This window comes from Gigantopelta aegis, chromosome 3, assembly GCF_016097555.1.
Source record: "Gigantopelta aegis isolate Gae_Host chromosome 3, Gae_host_genome, whole genome shotgun sequence".
NCBI classification, from domain to species: domain Eukaryota; kingdom Metazoa; phylum Mollusca; class Gastropoda; order Neomphalida; family Peltospiridae; genus Gigantopelta; species Gigantopelta aegis.
This window is the reverse complement of record NC_054701.1, coordinates 13357254-13377025: the sequence shown is the minus strand read 5'-3', so window position 1 is coordinate 13377025 and position 19772 is coordinate 13357254. Positions and strand designations below refer to the sequence as shown.

Sequence of the window (19772 nt, the reverse complement as noted above, 5' to 3'; positions counted from 1 at the left end):
AGGGTGGAAGTATAAAAAGTGGTCTTTTAAGACAGGGTGGTAGTACAAAAAGTGGTCTTTTAAGACAGGGTGGAAGTATAAAAAGTGGTCTTTTAAGACAGGGTGGAAGTATAAAAAGTGGTCTTTTAAGACAGGGTGGTAGTACAAAAAGTGGTCTTTTAAGACAGGGTGGAAGTATAAAAAGTGGTCTTTTAAGACAGGGTGGAAGTATAAAAAGTGGTCTTTTAAGACAGGGTGGTAGTACAAAAAGTGGTCTTTTAAGACAGGGTGGAAGTATAAAAAGTGGTCTTTTAAGACAGGGTGGAAGTATAAAAAGTGGTCTTTTAAGACAGGGTGGAAGTATAAAAAGTGATCTTTTAAGACAGGGTGGTAGTACAAAAAGTGGTCTTTTAAGACAGGGTGGAAGTATAAAAAGTGGTCTTTTAAGACAGGGTGGTAGTACAAAAAGTGGTCTTTTAAGACAGGGTGGAAGTATAAAAAGTGGTCTTTTAAGACAGGGTGGAAGTATAAAAAGTGGTCTTTTAAGACAGGATGGTAGTATAAAAAGTGACCTTTTAAGACAGGGTGGTAGTACAAAAAGTGATCTTTTTTAAGACAGGGTGGTAGTATAAAAAGTGATCTTTTAAGACAGGGTGGTAGTATAAAAAAAGTGATCTTTGAAGACAGGGTGGGGTGGGACGTAGCCCAGTGGTAAAGCACCCGCTCGATGCGCGGTCGGTCAGGAATCGATCCCTGTCGATGGGCCCACTGGGCTATTTCTCGTTCCTGCCAGTGCACCACGACTGGTATATCAAAGGCTGTGGTATGTACTACCCTGTCTGTGGGATGGTGCATATAAAAGATCCCTTGCTGCTAATGGAAAAAAGAGTAGCCTATGAAGTGGCGACAGTGGGTTTCCTTTCAATATCTGTGTGGTCCTTAACCATTTGTCCGATGCCATATAACCATAAATAAAATGTGTTGAGTGTGTTGTTAAATAAAATATTTTCTTTCCTTTCCTTTTTTAAGACAGGTGACTCTTAAATACAAATCAATTTGTATTATATTAGATGGTTGGAGAGAATTAAAAAACAAATGACCTCAAAAAGGTTGGCTGCTAGTGTAGATTTGACTGTACCTGTGTTTGGAAAAGCTAAGTATTTAAGAATGAGAAGAAAACACCTTGGTTTGCAAGTCCTATCGGATTCGACTTGTCTGATATACTAATGGAATAACCAGTCCATAGCACAGACTGGTAACAAGTGTATTCTGTGGTGAGAGTTTCAGGTGAACTATTGGTGTATGACGTTGCCTCACCTGTAAGTGGATGAAACAGTGATGCTTCAGAGGTGGGGAAATGTGTGGCTTGAATGAGTGAAATAAAATACAAGTAACATAAAGTATACTAGAAGATGTACTTAGGTCACTAGCATACACATAAAGTATACTAGAAGATGTGCTTAGGTCACTAGCATACACATAAAGTATACTAGAAGATATACTTAGGTCACTAGCATACACATAAAGTATACTAGAAGATGTACTTAGGTCACTAGCATACACATAAAGTATACTAGAAGATATACTTAGGTCACTAGTATACACATTAGTATACTAGAAGATGTACTTAGGTCACTAGCATACACATAGTATACTAGAAGATGTACTTAGGTCACTAGCATACACATAAAGTATACTAGAAGATGTGCTTAGGTCACTAGCATACACAAAGTATACTAGAAGATGTACTTAGGTCACTAGCATACACATAAAGTATACTAGAAGATGTACTTAGGTCACTAGCATACACATAAAGTATACTAGAAGATGTACTTAGGTCACTAGCATACACATTAGTATACTAGAAGATGTGCTTAGGTCACTAGCATACACAAAGTATACTAGAAGATGTACTTGGGTCACTAGCATACACATTAGTATACTAGAAGATGTGCTTAGGTCACTAGCATACATATAAAGTATACTAGAAGATGTACTTAGGTCACTAACATACACATTAGTATACTAAAAGATGTGCTTAGGTCACTAGCATACACAAAGTATACTAGAAGATGTACTTAGGTCACTAGCATACACATTAGTATACTAGAAGATGTGCTTAGGTCACTAGCATACACATAAAGTATACTAGAAGATGTACTTAGGTCACTAGCATACACATAAAGTATACTAGAAGATGTGCTTAGGTCACTAGCATACACATTAGGCCCAGATGCAGGATTGTTTTTTTGTTTTTTTAATTTCTAATTTTTTTTGTGGGGTGTAGTGTATGCAACTCATAAAAAAGGATCTCTGTAAATGTTGACATTATAAATGATGGTCACTTTTATATGCCATAAGTGGACCTCGCTGGTCTTCTCGTGAAGTATGAGTGCCTCATATCTATCTGTCCATCTCTCTGTCTTTCTGTATTTCCTTCTGCCAGTCTGTGTGTCCCTAATTGGGACAGAATGTAGCCTAGTGGTAAACCGCGCACCTGATGTACAGTCAGTTTGAGATCAAATCCAAGTCGATGGACCCATTGGGCTAGTTCTTATTCCAGACAGTGCACCACGGTATGTACTATCCTATCTGTGGGATATAAAAAGATCTCTTGCTACTAATGAAAAAAATGTAGTTAACTTCATGTCTACAACTAAATGTCAAAATTACCAAAATATTCAATATCCAATAGCCGATGATTAATAAATCAATGTGCTGTAGTGGTGTTCTTAAACAAAACAAACAAAAAATATTTGTGTTCCCTAATTTGCCTGATTCTGTGGCTGCATCCCATCTTGTTTTTCTCTGTGTCAAGTTTACCATGTAAAATGTTCATCCCACTGGCATTGGAAGCAGGGGGGGGGGAGGGGGGTGTCAACGGGGCATGTGCCCATCCCTTTTCAGATATTTTGCTTTATATTTGCTTTATAATAGTGTAAAAGTGTGCAAATATAAAAGTGTGCCCTCCCCCCTTTTTGGCACCTTCCTTATGCCACTGGCATCCTTTGCAACAGTAAGAATCTTTCAGCTGACATGGGCAACTACAGAATCCATAGATCTCTACTAGTGTGATAATAAGCTGTGTGAACTGTTGCTCGGCCATCTTGAAAACTGCCTGTAATAGGTGGGAAGGCAATTACCATATACCAAAATACTAATGAGCCGGGGCTGGTGAAAACAAGTAAATTATGAGCCTATCTGGCCACAGAATCACGGCTGTATGATTGGTCTCAGCTCGCTGAAACGCGATCCTCTGTTGTCCAGTGATTTGACCGTTCCTACACCTTAACTATTTTTCTATGTCTCTTGTTGATCTGTTTCTTTGTTGATCTGTTCCTTGTATGTGTGTGTGTTATATTGGTAACTTGGTATCATTACCTTGCAGGCCAGATTTAATGGGATGAGGATCAGAGGAACATCTGACATTTCGCTTATGATATTAATAGCAGCCTATGCTGTGGTAAACAGTGAATAGCTGGGTGTGTTGTTTTGATAACGTGTATCTTTTCTGTCGTATCTACAGTTAAATGCGCTGAATTTATGATGCTAGTTTTTGAACATTCACTTTTAAGAAGTCGTTAAAATATTTCATTGCATGTTAAAGCGATTAGTATTAAAGGAATGCCTGTCTTGACGTTGAAAGAGAAATAAGGTGTGGTTATGCATACAATTATACTGATGTCACTGTATCCTTTTTTTTTTTAAATATTCAACTGCAGGACATTATTGGTCTTAATTGTTCCCTAATACCTAATAAAATTATTAACCCCACCCACCCCCATCCCACAGACAAGCTAGGTTATTTCTCAGTCTTAACAAATGTATATCCTGGCTGGTGAGTTGAAGGCATTACAGGTTTCTCCCAAATCCAAATGCTTTAGATTGTGACAAGCTCCTTACATTGTGGTTTTATATAAATATATATAAATAATATTTTCATATACTTACCATTTGTGACACCCAATAGCCGATGTGTATTTTTGTGTGCTGGAGTGTCGTTAAACATTCATTCATTCATTCATTCATTCATTCATTCATTCATTCATTCATTATTACTGGTGTGGGATGTAGCTCAGATGAAGTTTAAAATGTGATCACATTACAGCACATTGCTAAGTACATAATGTACTGAATTCTTATCTTGATCATATGGCTGTACTTTTAAAATAATGAAAATAATAGTGTGGTACTTGTTTTTGAAATAGGTAAGTGTCTAATTAAGGTATGCTACCATACTAGAAATACCACCACATTGCAACCCGTTAAAAGCCTTGATTCTCAATAAGCTGTGTGCACAGTGAAACCCCTCTAAACCAGACACCCACATGCCCAAGTAAAAAGTCTTTGTTTTAAGAGGTATCCAGTTTAGAGAGGTTCTGTTCTGTACTGATATTTAAAAAGGAACTATGAAAAACATTAAGTTTTGAGGGAATTCTGGTTTACTGAGGGTCCAGTTTATAGGAGTTTTACTGTATAAACAAAACAAAAATGTATGGTCTGTACAATGGTCTCTTGTTTTAATTTTTTTAAGGTACACTTATGTCTTAAAATAAATAAATAAAGAAAGAAATGTTTTATTTAACGACACACTGAACACATTTTATTTACGGTTATATGGTATGAGACATATGGTTAAGGACCACACAGATTTTGAGAGGAAACCCGCTGTTTAGCAACAAGGGATCTTTTATTTGCACTTCCCACAGGCAGGATAGCACAAATCATGGCCTTTGTTGAACCAGTTATGGATCACTGGTTGGTGCAAGTGGTTTACACCTACCTTGCGGAGCACTCGCTCAGGGTTTGGAGTTGGTATCTGGATTAAAAATCCCATGCCTCGACTGGGATCCGAACCCAGTACCTACCAGCCTGTAGACCGATGGCCTAACCACGATGCACCGAGGCCGGTGTCTTAAAATACTTGTGATAGTAGACATTCGTAGACACATTCCAGTGCTGGTTTCTTACTGTAGTAGTTGTTTCTGTTTACACACCTCGATGAATCCTGTAACTAGATACATGTATAAATAATGAAATATTATGTATGTACTGGAGTGAAACATAAAGAAAGATGTTGACCATATTTCGGAAGTGATCTCTGATAAAGCAGGCTCATTCTGTTTTATGTGGTTTGTCACGCGTAGCGTTTCAAACTGATTGTCACAAAGGTTTTGAAGTCTGCTGCATGACAAAGGAGTGCATTTTATTAATAAATTAAACAGTAGAGGGCCAAATCAGATAGGAATTGATAGCAAAGTTGTAGCTTTCATGCACTGAAATTCCAAGTTAATTATCTGTGTTTTTGTGAAATATGTTTATATCAAGATGTATGCCTGAACTAAAGTGCTCTCCTGATGCACGATCGATCAAGGTTTTATCCCTTTCTGTGGGACTATTGAGCTATTTCTCTTACCGGCTTAATTTCCACCACTGGTATACATATCAAAGGCTGATGTATGTACTATCCTGTCTGTGGGATATATAGTACTTTAAAAAAAATCTCCTCACATGAACATTACATGACCAGATGTGATAAAAGATTTACTATATGAAACAAGAAATAAGTTTAACACAGAAACAAAGTAGCTATACATTGAAAGGCATTGGTGTTGAAAGTAGAGGTTGCAGGAAACCCTGACACCCCCCCCCCCCACCCACCCCCAGCTCTGAACATAATAAATCCCCCTCCCCATTCAAAGATAAATTAATATGTTACTGATTGTTCTAGTTAAAGGTTTGACAAGACAGAAATGACTGGTGCATTCTAATTGAATATGTACTAATTTGTGAACTTGTAATAGATCAATTTTATAAGGAATAGAAGAGTATTTGCTCTGCATTAATGCATTTAAAATTTCTCTCTTACACTTCACTTCAGATAAAGTACATGTACTTCTATTGATTCCACTCGCAGTTATTTTTACAGTTATTTTTGAAATGATTATTAAATTTTCCAGCTTCTCTTTATTTTCTTTGTGTTCTTTGTGTGTCTGTTCAGTTTTTCCGTTCATTTAACAACAAACAATAGCAGACGGCCAGTCTTTAGGTGGGGAGTTGCCGTCTGCTGTTGGCTTTGTGAAAAGACAGGCAAAGAATAGGGCCAGCCGTTGGCAGAGGGAGGTGATGGGGGTGGAGGAGGAAAAGACAAAAAGCAAAAGAAAAGGTTCAGAAAAATATGTGATTAGTCACTGCTAACTTTTCTAGTTCGCTGGTCTGGCTGTACGCGATGATTGGAGACAATAGTGGATTCATAACAATAGCTTCAATCCATGTACACAAAGAGAGCTAAATGGAAAGATCAGTAATTTAAAAAAAGAAAGAAAATTAATTAAATGTATATAAAATAATTAAATGTTATTTTATTTAACATTCAATTTTGGTTAATGACATATACCGTACCTGATTTTCATTGTTTAAGTAAACAATTTCTAATTTAAAATACATACATGTACATTGCCATATTTGTTGTCTTTATCAAACAAAAAGCAATAAATACAAGGCTCATGAAACATTATGAATCAGTTTGTTAAATTAGGAAACGTTACTTATATCATATAAATTGATGAATATTTATGGTGGACCATGCCTCACAATGTTTCTGTTATTTCATGTGCTCAGAAAGCTGTAAATGCTATATTTGAACACCTATAATTCAACACCATTTAACAAGTTCAGGCCAATAGGGCCCTAAAATTTCCATCTCATGCACCATGACACTAACAGAGGTCCCTCACTTTAAAATACAATCTGCATGGCCCCCTCTAACATTTTAAAATACTGTTCCTATTGATTATAGTAGACTATACTTAAACCCTGGAGTATACATAGTAAAACTGTTAATGGAAGTGGCCGGTAAGGATGGTTGCACTGTACTCTTGGAAATATTTGATGATTTCCCTAGTTGTAAATTTTTTTCAGAAATACTCGATTCTTGGTTTAACCAGCAATATTAATCTGACATGGAATACACCAGGGTAATAGTGATCTCCAACATCATTCATAATATCGATAAATACACTCTGGCTTTGGTTTCAGCAAATATACCCAATCGTAATTTGAAACATTCGGATTGGAGGCCCCGTACAGATGTCAAGTCTTAAAAGACATGGGGCACAGCATAGCCCAGTGGTAAAGACATTGGGGCACAACATAGCCCAGTGGTAAAGACATTGGGCACAACATAGCCCAGTGGTAAAGACATTGGGGCACAACATAGCCCAGTGGTAAAGACATTGGGGCACAACATAGCCCAGTGGTAAAGACATTGGGGCACAACATAGCCCAGTGGTAAAGACATTGGGGCACAACATAGCCCAGTGGTAAAGACATTGGGGCACAACATAGCCCAGTGGTAAAGACATTGGGACACAACATAGCCCAGTGGTAAAGACATTGGGGCACAACATAGCCCAGTGGTAAAGCGCTCACCTGATTTTCATGGTCGGTCTAATATCGATCCACGTTAATGGGCCTGTTGGGCTATATTTTGTTCTAGTCAGTGCACCACGACTGGCATATCAAATGCCATGGTATGTGCTATCCTGTCTGTGGGATGGTGCATATAAAAGATATCTTGCTACTAATGGAAAAATGTAGCGGGTTTCTTCTCTAAGTCTGTGTGTCAAAATTAACAAAGTTTGACATCCATTAGCCGATGATTAATAAATCAATGTGCTCTAGAGGTGTCGTTAAAGAAAACAAACTAACTCTAAAAGACATTTACTCATTTTCACGGATGTTTTAAATACTGCATAGATGTCAAGTCTTAAAAAGACATTTACACATTTTCACGGATGTTTTAAATACTGCATAGATGTCAAGTCTTAAAAAGACATTTACACATTTTCACGGATGTTTTAAATACTGCATAGATGTCAAGTCTTAAAAAAACATTTACACATTTTCACGGATGTTTTAAATACTGCATAGATGTCAAGTCTTAAAAAGACATTTACACATTTTCACGGATGTTTTAAATACTGCATAGATGTCAAGTATTAAAAAGACATTTACACATTTTCACGGATGTTTAAATACTGCACTGAGTTAATGGTCCACTGTCTAGGACGTAAGTGAAAAATCCAACTCTGTAATTTGTTAAATGGGATGAAACCGTATTTGGTTATTTGCACTGTCTGTTGGTAGACATTGCAATTGATTAATTGATTAATAAGCTAGAATGTCATTCTTGTGCCATTTATAGTGCCTCTACTTGTGTAGGCGCAAGTTATTTTGTCGTTTCAGAGAACAATAACAAAGATAATATCTAAGGAATAATAAACTGTAGAATATAAAGTTACAAGTTCTGCTCACAATATTAATTTATAACATTGTTTATTAATGCAAAATACCAACTCACCCACAGTTCTAATTAATGGGTCTGTTACCGCTATCAGTGGTTAGATCTTCAGTTGTTTTTGTACAACATACAAGTCGGCCACCATGTTTGTATTACCCGCTTACTAAAGCACTCACCTAATGTGCATTCTGTCTAGGATCGATCCCCGTCGGTGGACCCATTGGGCTATATCTCGTTCCAGCCAGTGCACCACGACTGGTATATATCAAAGACTGTCGGATGTTGTATATGAAAGATCCCTCTCTACTGATGAAAAATGTAGTGTTTTTTTTGTCTAAGACTACATAGTATGTCAGAAAATGTTACCCAGTGTTTGACATGCACTAGCTGATGAGTAATAAATCAATGGTCACTAGTGGTGTCATTAAGCACAACAAACTTAACTTTAACTACAGTGGAGAGTAATACAGTGAAATCCCACTAAACTGGACACCCATAGAGCCAATTAAAATGTCACTTTTTAAGGGAATCTTGTTTACAGAGGTTCGGTTCTGTACTGATATTGAAAAAAGGGACCATGAAGAATGTTCAGTTTGTAAGGAATTCCTGATTACTGAGTGTCCAGTTTGGATGGGTTTCACTGTATATTTTACTATGTGATGTAGGTGTGGTGTTGTGTTCATCTCCAGCTGTGTGATGGCTTATAGGAGCGACCATCCTCATTTAGCCTAACCCCAATACATACTGCAGCTGCTACATCAAAGGCCATGGTATATGCTGTCCTGTCTATGAGAACGTGCATATCTGGGGTTTAAGCTGTAGTTTGCCAATTCACCAAATGCAGTTTAAAGTTGAATTTGGCAAATATTTGTCATCATCAATTTACCTAAAAGCTAATTCATTTTTATAATTCTGTTTAGCTAAGTATTACTTAATTTTGGCTAGATTTTGGTTCTGATTAAATTCGCCAAATTACTATTAACGTTTGTCGTCCAGCTTTATCAAAGATCCCTTGCTGTGTTTTTGGAAGAGGTAGACTGGCAACATCAGATTATTTTACTCTTGTCATTTCACGAATTATCAAAAAAACCCACATGTCAGACAACAGACAGTTGTGTAGTTCAAAATGTGCTGAGGTGTCATAAAACAAATACTCATTTCCATTCTTCAACTGAAACTCTGAATCAACATCCCACTGTGTTTCCATTTTGACCTTTTCTGCCACAAGCCTTCACCAGACTGCGTCTATTATATATCCCTATCTGACCTGTGATAATGTTTTCTCCATTTTGTCCTATCTACGTGTAGCTGTTTAATAGTGTCTTTTTGGCAAACAACTGATTATTGTAGCCATGGAACATGTTGGCTGTCAAAAGACAAACTCTCACTATCTGTGAGGAGTGGAACTGGAACAGGAGGTACATAGAGATCCCATTGTTGAGAGCCAGTCCTTCTATAGAACCCATTAACAGGCTGGAGTCTAATGTCTGCCAGTTTCTTTCTTAACATAATCAGGCAACGATGATGTGCATAATTTAGAACACACAAAGTAGAACTGTTAAATGATTTTTTTTTCAACATAAACAGCAATTATGGCAGTGATAAATGTGTGTATGTGCAGGTCTAAACGGTACTTTCACTTTTTAACCTTTGGTCGGTTTCCTGAGCTCTGTTGGGAAGGAAGCATATATATATTTAATGACACATTACCACATTATAAACTGGCTGTTCATTTCAGCACTTGGTCAAAAGAGAGAGGAAACCTGCTGCTGCCACAGGTTAATCCTTTTCAAAAGCTGTAAGTGATATTTTACATACAACCTTTTTCTTGAGCAGTACAGTACATATCACATCCTTTGATAAACACTGGGGTGGGGTGGGGGGGCGAGATCTAGATCATTAAGTAGAGTGCTCGCCTGAGGTGCTTGGGTCATAGGGTCAAATCCCATCGGTGGATCCATTCTCTGATTGGAGTCGTCCCCCCCCCCCTCAATGTATATGAAGGGCTCTGGTATGTGCTGTCTTTTCTGTGTGAAAGTGCATATATAAAAGATCCATACTACTAATGGAAAAATTGTCACAATGACCAAATGTTGGATATCCAATTATTAATAAATTGTCACAATGACCAAATGTTGGATATCCAATTATTAATAAATTGTCACAATGACCAAATGTTGGATATCCAATTATTAATAAATTGCTCTTGTGGTGTCATTAAACAAAATAAAATTTCTTTCTTTTTTTCTTTCTTTTGTTTGATGTATACTAGTTGGTATGGAAAAAACTTCCACTGATCAAGGGCAAATGATTCTATTCACCCCAGGTATTTACCCTACCACTTAGCTACAAATATATCCTGAACCCCTCCCCACTTTCCCCAATCTGAATGCAGTCCAATTATACCATCACTAAGTCGTCGTCTCCATCACTTCAAATCACAGGAACAAATACTCCATGTTTATTTTGTTTTGACCTTTCATAGTTAAACGGCATAATTGTTCTTATTTACATATAACGACACATTCATTTTATGCTAGCAGTGTCTCATTTTATGCTGGCAGTGTCTCGACATGTGGTAACATTGGCTTTCATCAGATACACCAACATGGATCCCAGCTTGAAGTAACCACTAAGATCTGACTGCATTTGTATTGGTGTCTCTAGCCGTTGATACAGGTGTATGTTCACATCATCATGCAGGTTATTGTGTCCCCATTTTGTCTCATAATTTGATATGAATTACACTGGCGAAGCATTCCTTTCCTTTTAAGACAGGTGTGAAAGTATGTTTACATTACACAGGTGGGCCAGCGGAGTTGACCGATACTGTAGTTTATTATGTTTGTGTCAGTAATGTAAGAAGGTAACATAACACTGCAGTGTCCAGTATCGTCAGTAAACTAAGATCTAGCCAGAGAGAATACATGCAGGTAGATACGATAAAAGTGCACAGAGATGTGATAATCTTAAGATATACAATGTATGTGTATATGTCCTTGGGAAAATCAAATCCATCTTCCTTGACTGTATGACACATGTTTGACATCCAATAGCCAATGATTAATAAATTAATGTGCTCTAGTAGTGTTGTTAAACAAAACAAACTTTTTGTTTATCCTTATTTCTTGTTATCAGTATACACTGAAAGACAAATGAAATTATTGTAGGGGTGAGTTGGAATAATTATATTGCAGAGAACACTCTGTGATAGTTGTGGTATCACAGAACAATATCCCATGTATGTTGTAAATACATCTGATTGGCTTTTCCATAGCGCTGATCTAAATGTCACATCCATACCATCCACTGAAAGTAACACATCTGAAGCTGATTTCTACATATGCCATGCAAGTTGCAGATTTGCAAGTTCATTAAGTGCCATTTAAATAAGTTTTAGGTGGTTAAATGGTGGATCTTTGAATTGAAAAAAAATCTAATCCCCTCGGTGGATCTGTTCTCTGATTGTTTTCTTCTGTCCCAACCAGTTCCCCATGACTGGTATATCATAAGCCATGGTATGTGTTGTTCTGTATTTGGGAAAGTGCATATAAAAGATCCCTTGCTGCTAATAAGAAAATGTACCAAATACACTTTCAACCAATTCTGCCAGTCCCCCTGCAATTTGCCTTAAGTGCCCTAATTTTTTTATGTTAACCAAAGGGCAACACTTACTATGCTCCTAGAAATTAAAATTTCGACCCCAGTAGAAAATGAAATTTTAAGATTGACCTAAATTTGTTTGAATTTTCATTTGTTTTGTTAATGGAGTTTTTAAATTCCTTTGATTCACTATTGTTATTTTTCATGAGGTAAGATTGCGTGCCTAACAACAATAAAGATTATGAAGGCAGCTGCTGAAGTTTTATCTAGATTAAATCTGACCCAGCCGATAAGAGATAGATCGGCTGTACTGAAGGCAGTGCTGGTAATTAGTTTTTAAGAGATCAAAGAAAATGAAAAATGTGTTGACTCAACTCCGAGGGCTAGGTCGTGGCTTAACAAACATGTTGAACAGTGTTAATGTGTACAATGTAATAATGCCAACAGGTCTTGGTTATTACTGATGCTGGGGCCTTAATTAAAAACGTGAATGAAATGAAAATTCCACAGCAAAAGTTAAGAACAATATGAATGTTTTTTCACCACTAAAAAATAAGCCATGATCGATATACATGTGTCTAGAAAAAGATAAAAGATAAAATATTTTATTGATTATAAACATTCCGCATATGGAACCAGATGGAAAACACATTACTTGTTACAACATACATATATGTGCAAATCCATGTATGTGATTTCATACTGACTGGAGTCTGGTGAAATTGCAGCTACTTTGGCATTCATATGCCTGCTTTTACTGCTAAAATTCCTAATTAAAACCATAGTAAATGTAGTGGTTTAAATTTGAGTATAGGTATGTATGCGGGTGGCCAGCTTTTACAGTTCTGCCTTGTACTTCATATCAAAGTGAAAAGGCAGTATATATACATAAATTTTATTGTAAAATTTACACATAAAGTGAAATGGAATCTTGAAAAGTTAGGAAAACACAAAAATCTCATTTACGGCTGGCCAAGCCATAAATTTGATACTACAATAATAAAAGTTTGGAATGTGACCCAGTGTACACAATCAAACTTTATGGTGTAAACTCTGTATGTATATATTATATGAGAATAGTCAGACCTGCTGTTGAGAGCACTACCACCTGCTTATTAATGACACTGTATATCCAGTCTACACCGTGTAGCATGTTACTTATTTATTATAAAAACAATGTGTAGATGAAAAATGTATTGTTACAAAAAGGAAAAGGGAGTGTAGATTAAAAATGTGCTGTTATAAAACAGGAGTGTAGATTATAAATGTACCATTATAAAAAGGGAGTGTAGATTAAAAATGTGATGTTATAAAAAAGGAGTGTAGATTAAAAATGTACCATTATAAAAAGGGAGTGTAGATTAAAAATGTGATGTTATAAAAAAGGAGTGTAGATTAAAAATGTACCATTATAAAAAGGGAGTGTAGATTAAAAATGTACCATTATAAAAAGGGAGTGTAGATTAAAAATCGTTATAAAAAGAGAGTGTAGATGAAAAATGTACTGAGCAATGTTTCTGCCAAAAAGACATTTTTGGGTATGGCTTTATGGAATTGAATGCAACCACTGTCAACACAGGGTATGAGGGACCTCCCCCAGAAAGAAAATGGGTTAAGTTTAGGATTAGGGTTAAGAAAATCATACAGTAATGATAAGAGTAATTAATTTTGTCAAAAAGTTAACTTAAACAAATCAGTTTTGGGTATGCATGGCGCCATACCCATTTTACCCTCTGGCAGAAAGCCTGCTGAGGTGTCTTAAAACAAATAGTCCATCCTTTCCTTTAATTATAAAGAGTTAGCTTGTTGGTATATGGTGGATTGTAAGAGTGACTGATTTCAATGAACTTGTTGCATGTGTTCCCATTCCACCCAGTGCTCCAGTGTACTTTCCAAGACAGGTGTGTGATCTACATGTAGTTCAATCCGTAGAACTTTCCCTACCAGTATATGTATATATTCAAGCATGTGGTATGTACTGTCCTGTCTTGGGAAAATGCATATAAAAGATCCCTTGCTGCTAATGAATATAACACGTAGCAGGCGTCCTCTGACAGGGATTCTAGAATTTTTATAAAATCCTCTAGCCATGAGATCAGTGATTTAAAAAATTTACTAGCCACAATTAAAAATTCACTAGCCCTACTTTAAGTTAATACAATTTTACTAAATAATAGTAATAACCAGATATGTCACCTGAAGAAGGAGATGGAGCTTAAAAAAACCCTAACATTGCGGGTGTCGGCGCAGGATATTCATATTTATAAAATAGACTTTAACTGCAACATTTGACAAATTTTCTTCACTAGCCATTGGGCATGGCGATAGTAGTTATTTACTAGCCCAACATTGAATATCACTAGCCATGAGAGTGGAGCTACCATAATCTAGAAGCCCTGTCTGACTGCGTGTCTCAGTAACCAAATGTTTGACATTGAATAGCCAATCATTAGTAAATCAATTTGCTCTAGTGGGGTCGTTAAACAAAATAAACTTTAACTGTATCCTGGTCTGATGAATTAAACTTGGGTTATAGTTGCAACTGTGGCAGTTCACCTCAGTGCACGATAATAAAAGATATTATTATTATTAGTAGTAGTTAATTCTTTTCTTTTTTTAACCAGAAGCAAATAAGTCCTAGTGGGTTTTTTGGTTGTTTTTTTAAGCTGAATAGCTTACACCAAGTCAACTTCTGACAGGCGAGACATTTAATTGCTCGAATTCTTGTTTCTTATTTTTAATTTTTTCCATAAAAGCCATTTTCCACGCTATTTGCTACATGAGAGGAGTGAATGCTGTGAATGTGAAAAACCTCTTAAGAGTTAAGTTCGTTTTGATAACTAGGGTGTGACCGGCATGTTTACACCAACTCCCCATGGGTTCTCGCTTTGACTTGCTGCTGCAATCAACTGAACAAGCTGACAATTTCCAGACATTTCCAAAGGAAAGAAAAGTTACAGGAATCCCTTGAAAATGGAACCTTTTTTGACTCTCAGACACTTTCACAGTTGAACACACAATTAATTAGACATCAGTTTTAACTGAATTTTCCCCTAAAATATTCAGTTGATACATGTGAAATATTTCTAAAAATTTTCAAAATATTTGGCAAAAGAATTACAACAAAAATTGTGTAGTGTCTATGTCACACTTCAAGGTACCATTTTCAGAGCAGTACCCATATTTCATTAATGACATTTGGCATATTTTAAACTACAGCTAGTTTGGTGTCTTGACATAAAGTTATATCGACATTTGGTCAATAGAAAGAGATGGAACCCACTGCCACCACACACATGCAATTTCTACCAGTAAAGCAGAAATGGATCTTTTATATGCATACCACATTCTTTGATGCACCAGTTGTGGAGTACTGTTAGGATGGGAGGGGGAATGAATCCATTGATGGTGATTGATCCTGTGACCCATTGCACTTCAAGCCAATACTCTACCATTGAGCTACATCTCTCTTTCATCTGTGTCCCGAATCAGACCCCTGACTATCCAGGGGCGGGACCCAGGACAGACATGCTTGAAACCTTAGTGGTATACAAGCATATTAAAATAATTCAGATCAGATCTCTTTCGTTATATGTTAATGAAGGGGATGAATTTAGCTCATTCAGTAGAGCACTCACCTGACATGCTTGGGTCATAGAATTGAAACTCATCAGCAGACACATTGATTTTTTTCCAATCCCATGACTGGAATATAAACGGTTGTGGTATGTACTGTCCTGTATATGAGAAAGTGCATATAAAAAATCTGTTGCTGCTAATTGGAAAATGTTGAAGCCATATAACCATAAATAAAATCGTGTCGTTAAATAAAACACTTCATTTAGATTTCGTTTCTATTGGGAAAATGTAGCCGATTTCATCTGAAGACTTCATTTCCGAATTACCAAATGTTTGTCCTCCAAAAGCTGATGATAATTAATGAATGTGCTGTAGTCATGTTGTTAAAACAAAACTAACTTTAAACTTCATCAGGGACCATGATGGTATGTAGAAGCCCACAAGGACGGAGACATAAAGGAGTGTGGCTCACCTAATTAATTCACCCACATATCTGCTCCCATGGCATTCTCGCATTGTCTACAGTGACATTCCTGTGTCAGCCGACATTTGTTGCATGGGAATGAGGTAATTTATATTGTAATGTCTTCCAGCTAACTAGTGCACAATGCTGAGCTGGGAATGCTGGAGATAACGGGCGCTGTGATTTAATCTCTATATACGTCTGCCAGACCAAGGTTTGTTATGCACCTATTTGGTTGCCTGGTGACTGGCAGTGAACACACAGATAACAATCCTACAGACAGAAAAAACACTTTCTGTTGGCCAAGCAAATCAAGGAATGAAACAATAGATGACTTCTGCTGGTACTAGTCTCTTCCCAGGATGAAGCAATACATGACGTCTGCTTGTGACATCTGCTTGTATACAGATGTCTCATTTACAAACCTTTGAGTTGAGGTCATGGAGTAAGAAAAATAAGCAAGAAATATTTTAGCTTGATACTTTTTCCAGTGCTAATTAGGTATAATGAAATGTTTGCTATGTTGCTTCTTTTTTGGGGGGGGAGTGGGGGTGTTCATGTTTGTATTTTCCTTTTGACAGTTTGGTCTCACCTTGACAAAGTTGAAAGATGTGTTACTTTTCAGTCTGTATACATATAGTGGTGGCAGTATGATGTGTTACTTTTCAGTCTGTATACATATAGTGGTGGCAGTATGATGGGTGTTTTGTGTTAACTAGATCAGTGAAATTTGGGTCATAACAGCATCATTCATGGAAGTTCATCCTCGTGCACATTAAGAAAAGTACAACACATTAAAAAAACAATTCTGTTTTTTTAGTCCTGTACCGATCCATCCTGAGGGGAATATAGGTTTTGTCTCTTGTCTATCTGTCCTACATATAGTTTTCTGGACTTTTTTTTCGCAATGCCTCGAGATATTAAGCTGGAATTTTGTGTAAAACTTTATCAAGGACTTTGTTAATTGGGCCAGGTAGGGGACATATTGCTTTGGTAGTTCTCTCCACATATTATCATCAAACCACTTAATTATGCTAATTATGTAGAATTTCTAGAAACCTATACAAAGTTATATAAAAATAGGTTATATCTTGTTAGTTTAGGTTTAAATGAAAGTATAATACAGTGTGTTTCCAATGACATACATGTATGTATATACCGGTACTGTAATAATGATAGGAAGGGTTTTTGCCAGCCATTATGGAGGGTAAAATTACATACCCTAAAATCTTGGAATTTAATGAATATATTTTTAAATAGATTACAATAAGGGAACTGCTGTTTAAAATTTGTCAAAGTATGTAGAATGCAGGGTTCAATTTCAAAACATTTCAAATCCATAGCCTCCCAATAGGGGTTCTGTTTTGTTTTTATTATGTTTGCTCCAGATGTTTTCTGGCAGAAAGTCTGATGAGAGATTTAGGAAAGGTTTATGTTTGTGATAATGAGCTAGACTCTGGGTTCAAATCCAGACGGAGGACAATTTTCTTTTAATTGTACATGGTGTTCTGTATCCGACCTTATCTTTAACCAATCTTATTTTGTAAGACTTGAGTATCTGTGTTGTTTTCTCACTGTACCCCGGTCCCCTTTATCATCACTTTGCCTTATCACATTGCTGTTACTGATAACCGAATGGATACTGCTTATAACCTGATCCTGGAACTAATGGTCCTCTGATTTAGGAACCCATCTCTTAAGATCCCATTACATCAGATTACAGACTTTCCTGTGGAATTACTTCCTAATCTTCCTTCTAAAAGGAAAGGTAGGCCTGCCATCTTTTTGTGTTTTATTTCGGAGCAGTTGCTATGGAGATTTGTCTTTGAATGTATGATTATTTCATGGTTTGGTAATGATTGTAGTTAACGCCTCGCACAGTTGCCGTACGTTTGGTTTGCGCTCCCCGTTAACATTGCCGAGTTTTAGGAAGGAATTACGAACGGCGATATCGACAAACAGCTTTGGCGAATGTATACAATTTATGACTTCTTGTTGCAAGCACTTGAAAAGCACGTCACATCTGTGGGGTTTTGTTGAGAATGCAAACAGTTTGTGCTATCCTGCGATGGATTAACTCTTTGTTGTCACCGTGTCATGTGTGCCCGCTCCACTCTCGCCTTCCCATCGAGCTCGGTAACCAATAATTCGTTTGCAATTTCCACAATATCTTTTTCCGTGCTCCCCTTTTGACGGACATTGATCAGTCTGCGGGTCGGTCTTTGTTGCGTTACTCATTTTGGATTGTGTATTGATTTCCGGGTGACAGCTAGGCGAAACGTACAAGGTGCACGTGCCAAGAGTCAAAAAGAAATGAGTCTTTCTGGTCCAATAACTTTTAGCTTATTCACACTTCATACTTACTGTGTTGACCTTGCTAAGTGTGTACATGTGCATGGCGAATAATGACAACTTGAAGAACCTGTTGTTGTTTTTTAAGTGGATATACATGCATGTAACTGTCAGTTAGTGATAAGTTAGCCTGTGTTTATTACTGCTTAAAGGTGCAACATGTACACTGACATCAAAGTTTCACAATGGCAGCTTCCTGTCAGAATTATGTATTAGCTTTTTTTTCGCTTATTTACGGAGTAAAAAAGGCGACAATAAGGTATTACTTTTCCAGCGTCAGCATATCATTAAGTTTAATGTTAAAGTTTTGCGTTGGATCAGTTTCTTTCAAACTATTAGTCATAGTTCATGAAACTTGGTTTATAGTTGCACTCTTATACCTTCAACTATTTACCCATAAAAAATTACAAAATAATTTAATTTAATAGTAAATTTACTTCGAAATATACTTTGAAATTGTGCATGTTCAGTTAAAACAAACACTCCACAATGATATACCAGGTTATGTTGCCGGCAACTTTGCTGTCTTTGTGCAACTCATCTGCCTCATTAACCACTAACACTAACAATTAACTAACCATTAACCCACTGTCCTAGACACAGCTCAGATAGCTGAGGTGTGTGCCCAGGACAGAATGTTTGAACCTTATGGGATATAAGCACAAAAATGAATGAACGAATGAATGAATGAATGAATGAAGGGAGGAATGAAGGAGATAAAAATGTTTTACTCCATATATACATTTCAAACCATTGGTACAAAAAACACAGTCCTCTGAGAAATAAAAATTTACATAAATCATTTATGAGTTGCACAACAAATTGAGGCAACTCATTATACTTTGCGTAAACTGTCATGAATATGTAAATGATGTCCCAAATTTAATATGAGAATGAAAAATGGGCTGCAGAAAACTAGACTTGCACACACAAAACTGTCATTTTCACAATTTTCAAAGACCTGTAAACATGACTGATTGAACGAACACACTTGTTTTCTTTTGTTTTCTTAGCATACAGGTACAGGTGTGTTTATTGTGAAAACTAGCGGAGTATGTTAATGATGTTAGTGCCTGCAGGTGACCAACTGTTAACCGTAACTGCTACACACGAGCACAGCCCTGCCTTGCCACTCACTCCTGTAACTGACCGCTTGTCTGGTTATTTGTTCTCCGCTGATAAATTACAACAGAGGTATTACGCTACTGACTGCTTACAGCTCATTTCTCCAGCAGTCCAAATATTACCATCTGTCTGTCTACACGATTCGGTTCTCATTGATATAGCACCAACCAGGCAAACTGTTTCATGAGTCAGTTTTTCACTGATGTATAGTAGGGTACCAATACTGCCTCACCAGGCAAACACTACTGTCAGAAATTCACATGTGCTTGTGAGTTGCTTAGAGACTGCTTGTACATGTAAGCTTAAAGTTTTATTTGTTTAACGACACCTTAAGAACTCATTGATTTATTAAACAAATATTTAGTAATT

The 19772-nt window shown here is 36.7% G+C and overlaps 1 protein-coding gene across 3 annotated transcripts in view; it reads left to right on the top strand.

Moving 5' to 3' along the window:
- The window catches only part of LOC121367543 (dystroglycan-like), a 130602-nt gene that overhangs the window by 42430 nt on the left and 68400 nt on the right, over positions 1-19772 (top strand). Inside the window, exon 1 of one of the 3 annotated variants that reach the window (XM_041491778.1) lies at positions 10026-10079. The exons of the other annotated variants lie outside the window; for them this stretch is intronic. The gene's annotated coding sequence lies outside the window, so the exon portion shown is untranslated. Of the gene's footprint in view, positions 1-10025; positions 10080-19772 lie in introns of those variants that run through there. 3 annotated transcript variants of the gene reach the window in all.